This window comes from Carlito syrichta, unplaced genomic scaffold (genome assembly GCF_000164805.1).
Source record: "Carlito syrichta isolate Samal-C Ts95f unplaced genomic scaffold, Tarsius_syrichta-2.0.1 Scaffold309736, whole genome shotgun sequence".
Taxonomy (NCBI): Eukaryota; Metazoa; Chordata; class Mammalia; order Primates; family Tarsiidae; genus Carlito; species Carlito syrichta.
This window is the reverse complement of record NW_007253832.1, coordinates 79020-85911: the sequence shown is the minus strand read 5'-3', so window position 1 is coordinate 85911 and position 6892 is coordinate 79020.

The window sequence follows — 6892 nt, the reverse complement described above, 5'->3', positions numbered from 1 at the left end:
CACTCACCTCAGCCTCCCAAAGGCGCGGGATTACAGGATGAGCCACCGAGCCGTCTGTGTTGGCTTCTTTCAGTTAACATTATGTATGTGAGATTCATCCACGTGGTTGTGTGTGTCAGTAGGGTTTTAAAAAATTATGATGTAATTCCTCTGCATAATAAGGAAAATAAATTTTAAGACTGGGCGTGGTGGCGTGTCTGTAATCTCAGCACTTTGGGAGGTGGAGATGAGAGGATTGCCTGAACTCAGGGGTTCAAAACTAGCCTGGACAACTTGGTAAGACCACATCTCTAAAATAAATTTAAAATTAGCCAGGTGTGGTGGTGTGTGCGTTGTTCTGGCTACTTGGAAGGCTGAGGCAGAAGGATCCCCTGAGGCCAGCAGGTCAAGGCTACAGTAGCCATGATTGTGTCACTGCACTCCAGCCTGGGTGACAGAGTGAGACTCCGACTCAAAAATAACAGAAGAATTTTTTTTTTTAAAGAAAAAAATTATAGCCGGGATCGGTGGCTCAGCCTGTAATCCCATGCTTTGGGAGGCTGAGGTGAGTGGATTACCTGAGCCTGTGGGTTCGAGACCAGCCTGGGCAACATGTTAAGACCTTGTCTCTACAATAAATCACAAAATTAGCTTGGCATAGTAGTGCATGCTTGTAGTTCCGGCTACGTGGAAGGCTGAGGCAGAAGAATCACTGGAGCCCAGCAGGTCGACACTGGGGTGACCTTGAGCGTGCATGCCACTGCACTCCAGCCCGGGCTACAGAATGAGACTCCAACTCAAAATAAATAAATAAAAATAAAAAAAATTGATATAAACATTCTTGTACAGGAGTCAGTACAAGAATGTAAGTTCACTTAGCTTGCAAGTTATAGGTTCAAAAAAAGCAATATTTCTAATGATTATTTTATATAACACCAACTGGCCATCTCAAATATTATGATTACTGTTATTGATGTTATGATTTCAGTTGGAGTGTTGTAGAGGAGCTGGTGCTGGGGCTAAAGCCCACTGTTGCATGGGCACACCGACGGTCTCAGGCACAAGGTTCCTGAGGGATTTTGGTGTCCTCAGGCATGTAATAGTCCAGTGTGTATGAGCTATTTTTCCTGTTTTCCTCTCCTACCTGAGGTTCTGCAAAAGCCTTTTATGCTTTACCAGTCTTGACTTTTTTTTTTGAATCGAAGAGTCTCATTCTGTCGCTCAGGCTGGAGTACAGTGACATGATCAGAGCTACTGCAGCCTTGACCTGCTGGCCTCAGGCGATACTTCTGCCTCAGGCTTCCAATTAAATGAACTACAGGCCCATGCTACCACGCTTGGCTAATTTTTATTTTTATTTTATTTATTTATATTTATTTATTTATTTTTGAGCTGGAGTCTCACTCTGTCACCCAGACTGGAGTGCAGTGGCCGCTCCCGGCCACAGCAGCCTTGACCTGCTGGGCTCCGGCGATCCTTCCGCCTCAGCCTTCCAAGTAGCTGGAACTACAGGCACGCAATACCATGCCTGGCTAATTTTTTTATGTATTGTAGAGATGAGATCTCACCAAGTTGCCCAGGCGGGTCTCAAACCAGCGAGCTCAGGCAATCCACTCACCTCAACCTCCCAAAGCGCTGGGATTACAGGCTGAGCCATCAAGCCCACTAGCTTTTTTTTTTTTTTTTTAATTAGAATCTCGCTCTGTCGCCCAGACTGGAGTGCAGAGTCATGCTCACGGTCACTGCAGCCTTGACCTGTTGGGTTCAGGCTATCCTTCTACCTCAGTCTTCCAAGTAGCTGGAACTATAGGCCTGTGCCACCATGCCTGGCTAATTTTTTGATTTACTGTAGAGACAAGGTTTCATCATATTGTCCAGGCTGGTCTTGAACCCGTGGGTTCAGGGAATCCTCTCACCTCAGCCTCTCAAAGTGTTGGGATTAAAAGCATGAGCCATTGCACCTGGCTATGGTCAGTTCTTACACAGAAAGCCAGGGAAAGTTAGAGTGATAGTTCTAGTTTTCATGCCTGGTTTTAGGGAAGACGAGGCCTAGTTTCTATGATTTGCCTTGGGGAAGAGGAATTCTAGTTTCCAGGGCTTGCCTCAGGAGGGGAAAGGCTATCAAGAGGCAGAAGGGCAGGAGAATGTCAGAGAGACTTTACTTCTGAGGCCTTCCATTCTCTTTTTTTTTTTTTTTGAGTTGGAGTCTCACTCTCTCACCCAGGTTGGAGGGTAGTGGCACGCTTCTGGCCATTGCAGCCTCAACCTGCTATGCTCAGGTGATCCTTCTACCTCAGCCCCCCAAGTAGTTGGAACTACAGGCTCGCACCACCATGCTCGGTTGATTTTTTTTATTTATTGTAGAGATGAGGTCTCGCCAAGTTGCCCAGGCTGGTCTCGAACCCGTGGGCTCAGGCAATCCTCTCACCTCAGCCTCCCAAAGTGCTGGGATTATAGGTGTGAGCCACCATGCCTGGCCCCTTCCATTCCTTTTTAGTTCAAAATACTCAGCATATCAAGGCTTCATACTTTGGGGTATCATATTCTGAACTCCCAACAGTTCCTATTCCATTTCTTTAGCTTTCTTTCTACTCCACAAACATTAATTGCGCACCTTGTCCAAGGCATGGGGGATACAGATGTGAAAAGTGAACCCCTGTTGTCCAGAAGCTCAAGGACAATAAAGTGTGATTAAGTTTCATGACAGTGGGCTTATGGCTGTCCACAGAAAAGCCATCAAACCTGGCCTGGAGGTGATTCAGGCATTCATTATGGAGGAAAAGAAGGTGGAAGAAGCACCCCAGATGAAGGAAGAACCCGTGCAAAGACTGGAGATGAGAGAGAGAATGGAGTGTGCTGAGATGTGCAGCTGGGTACAAATGCAAAGAGCAGAGGTGAAGCTCCAGAGGTGAGCTGAAGTATTTCCTGAAGCACTTAAAACCAAGAAAACAGCCAGGCTCGGTGGCTCAGCCTGTAATCCTGCGCCTTGGGAGGCTGAGGTGAGTGGATTGCCTGAGCCCGCGGGTTCGAGACCCACCTGGGCAACTTGGCGAGACCTCATCTCTACATTAAATAAAAAAATCAGCCGGGTGTGGTAGTGTGCGCCTCTAGTTCCAGCTACTTGGAAGGCTGAGGCAGAAGGATCGCCGGAGCTCAGCAGCGGCTACTGCACTCCAGTCTGGGCGACAGAGTGAGACTCCAACTAAAAAAAAAAACAACAAGAAAACAAGTTTGGATTTTTAAAATATGATAAGGAGTCACCAAAAATTTTAAGTGAGAAAGAGATCCACCTAGGTTGGTGAGTTAGAAAAATAAGCCTTGGAAGATACATGAAAAGTGGATGGGAGTGTAACTGAGTACCTCATTTTAAATATTTTTTCTCTTCTCTCTCTCCCTCTTAAAATGTAGGCTTGAAACATGCTTGAGAGGTTTCTTTCCTCCTTTTCCCCATGAAACTCCCTTGCACTGTGCTCACTTATCTAATTTTGTGTTTGTGTAGAAGTTCCAGGGGCTAATCTTGAAACAAATCTGATGGCAGTGGAATTCTCCTCCACTTGGAGATGATCTCGAAGTTGCAGTGAATCTATAACTCCAAGATGATTCCAGTTCATATACTAGACAGGAAAATAATTTGAGACATCATTAGAACAAGTCACCTAGGTCAATGCCCTTTGTCACTTCCGCTTGCTTCCCATACCAAGTTCTCACCTTAAACCCCTCATTTAAGTCTCAAGAAATGGTCTGTTACAGAGGCATGAGCCTGGTCATTTTCCCAACTGCTTGCTTTTGGAATGAAGTCACTATTCTTTCACTATCTCTCGTCTCTCGAGTTTGGCATCAAGCGGTGAGCAGCTAAGCTTGCTTTCAGCTATATGAGAGTTAGAGAACTGGAGAGAAAACCAGAAACATGGAGCTCATTCAGGAAGGTTTTGCAATAACCCAGCAAGAAGATGACAGTGGCAAATCAGCAACAGGAGAATGGAAAGGAGAGAGAGGTTTTAGGCAAAACCTATAGGTCATGGTGGCTGAACAGATGTGATCAAGGAAGAGGAGAAATCAAGGATTTCTTTAAAAAATGTATTGGTCTGCTGGGCACAGTGGCTCATGCCTGTAATCCTAGCACTTTGGGAGGTGGAGGTGAGAGGATTGGCAGAGCTCAGGAGTTCAAGAGCAGCCTGAGCCACATGGTGAGACCTTGCGTCTATAATAAATCAAAACATTAACCGGGCATGGTGGTGTGCACCTGTGGTTCCAGCTACTTGGAAGGCTGAGGTGAAAGGATTGCCCGAGCCCAGAAAGTCAAGGCTGCAGTGGCCTTGAGCGTGCCATTGCACTCCAGCCTGGGCAATAAGAGTGAGACTCTGAGTCAAAAAAAACAAACAAACAAAAAAAAAAGTCTGGCTGGGTGTGGTGGTGCAAGCCTGTAATCCCAGCACTGAGCCCAGCCGGTAGATGCTGGAGTAGCCATGAGTGTGCCACTGCACTCCAGCCTGGGCGATAGAGTGAGACTTTGACTCAAAAAAAAAAAAAAAAAAAAAAACTCGGTGTATTGGGTGCAGTGGCTCACACCTATAATCCCAGGACTTTGGGAGGTCAAAGCAGGAGGATCACTTGGGGCCAGGAGTTCAAGACCAGTCTGGGCAACAGGGTGAGACCCTGTCTCTACGAAAAATAAGATAAAATAATAGCTGGGTATGGTGGTACATGCCTGTAGTCCCTAATACTCAGGAGACTGAGGCAGGAGGATCACTTGAGTCCAAGAGTTTGATGCCTGTAGTGAGCCAAGATCCCACTGTTGTGCTCCAACCTGGGTGACAGAGCAAGACTCTGTCTCTAAAATTAATTTTAAATAAAATAAAAATTTCTGGTCTATAGCTTAGTTTTTTCTTTTTTGTGTTTTTTTAGAGACAATCTATGTTGCCTAGGCTAGATTCAAATTCTTGGCCTCAAGTGCGATCCTCCGACCTCAGCCTCCCGAGTAGTTGAGACTACAGGTGTGTGCCACCATGCCTAGCTTTTTTCTTTTCTTTTCTTTTCTTTTTTGAGTTGGAGTCTCACTCTGCCACCCAGACTGGAGTGCAGTGGCACGCTCCCGGCCACCGCAGCCTCGACCTGCTGGGCTCTGGCGATACTTCCGCCTCAGCCTTCCGAGTAGCTGGAACTACAGGCGTGTGCTACCACACCCGGCTAATTTTTTGATTTATTGTAGAGATAAGGTGTCACCAAGTTGCCCAGGTGGGTCTTGAACCAGCGGGCTCAGGCAATCCACTCACCTCAGCCTCCTAAGGCGTGGGATTACAGGCTGAGCCACCGAGTCCGGCTTTCTTTTTTCTTTTTGAGTCGGAGTCTCACAGTCTTCCAAGTAGCTGGAACTACAGGAGTGCATTGCCATGCCTGCTAATTTTTTTGATTTATTGTAGAGATGAGTTCTCGCCAAGTTGCCCAGGCTGGTCTTGAACCTGTTGGCTCAGGCAATCCTCTCACCTTGGCCTCCCAAAGTGCTAGGATTATAGACGTGAGCCACTGTACCCGGCCAACCAGCTTTTCTTGTTCTTTTAACCTTATCTCTTGTGTCAGTGTTGGTTTCCCTCTTGGTCCTTGCTCCTTTCTTCTTCTTTTTTTTTTAGATTTGAAAATATAGTTTATTTAAAAGTAAATTAGAGAGAGAGAGAGAGAGAGAGAGAGAAAGAAAGAGAAGATTCGCCTCCCCAAGGTGGGGAGAGGGCCAAAGCTGCCGCTCCTTTCTTTTTATGTGTCCCTCTTTGTCTGGGGGTCCTTCTCCCTTACTGTTATCTCTTTCTGCTTCTCTAATGGTATGAGCTGACAGACTGAAAGACCCAAGCTAAGCTATATTAAAATATAAAACGGTATTGTAATTAACAATGATAAACAGAAAGAAAGAAACTTTTTTGTCCACACTGACGGACAAAAAAGGGAAGGCAAGAAGGAGTGATGGGGAGACATGAGAGACAGAGAGGAAGGAAGGGCAAGACCAGGCTGAGGCTCGATATCACATGTGTTTGAAATGTGCTGAAGGATGCTCCTTGAGATGAGCCAATCTTGGTTTCAATCTCAGTTTCAGAGGTTGTATGAAATTCGGTTTCTTTCTTGGGGAGGCTGGCAGTTGGTTTGGGACTTTCCCTGGGTGGGAGAGCAGATGACTAGAGTCTTGTGCCCCCAAACTCAGGGAAATACAATCTTTATAGTGGTGTCTGTGGAGAAACTAGTGAAATCTCTGAGGCCTCCAGATGAAGCTGAAATGAGATGAGCCTCAAATTTGAACTTAGCCTCAAAACCTACAATGGGATTTAATAACAACTTTAAGCCTAACCCAAATTTAACCTCAACCCAAATCACAGCTCACACTTGACCCCAACTGTAATCCTAACCTCAAATCTAATCCCCCAAGTAAAATTTATCCTCTACACTAACCCAACCCTGCTTCTAGGGCTAATCTTGACACCAGCTTAGCTTATCACTTTTTTTTTTTTTTTGAATTGGAGTCTCACTCTGTCATCCAGATTGGAGTGGAGTGGTATGCTCCCGGCCACCGCAGCCTCGACCTACTGGGCTCCGGTGATCCTTATGCCTCAGCCTTCCAAGTAGCTGAAACTACAGGTATGCACTACCATGTCCAGCTAATTTTTGGTTTATTGTAGAGATGAGGTCTCGCCAAGTTGCCCAGGTGGGTCTTGAACCCATGGGCTCAGACAATCCACTTGCCTCAGCCTCCCAAAGTGCTGGGATTACAGGCTGAGCCACTGAGCCCAGCATTATCACTACTTCTAACACTAAACTTAAATCTGACTCTAAATGTAAGTCCAATCTGAGCCACACACCTAAAGTTGAACAATATCTTGCTTTACCCATGATTAATCCATCCCTCCATTTAATAGGTATTTTTTGGGTCCCG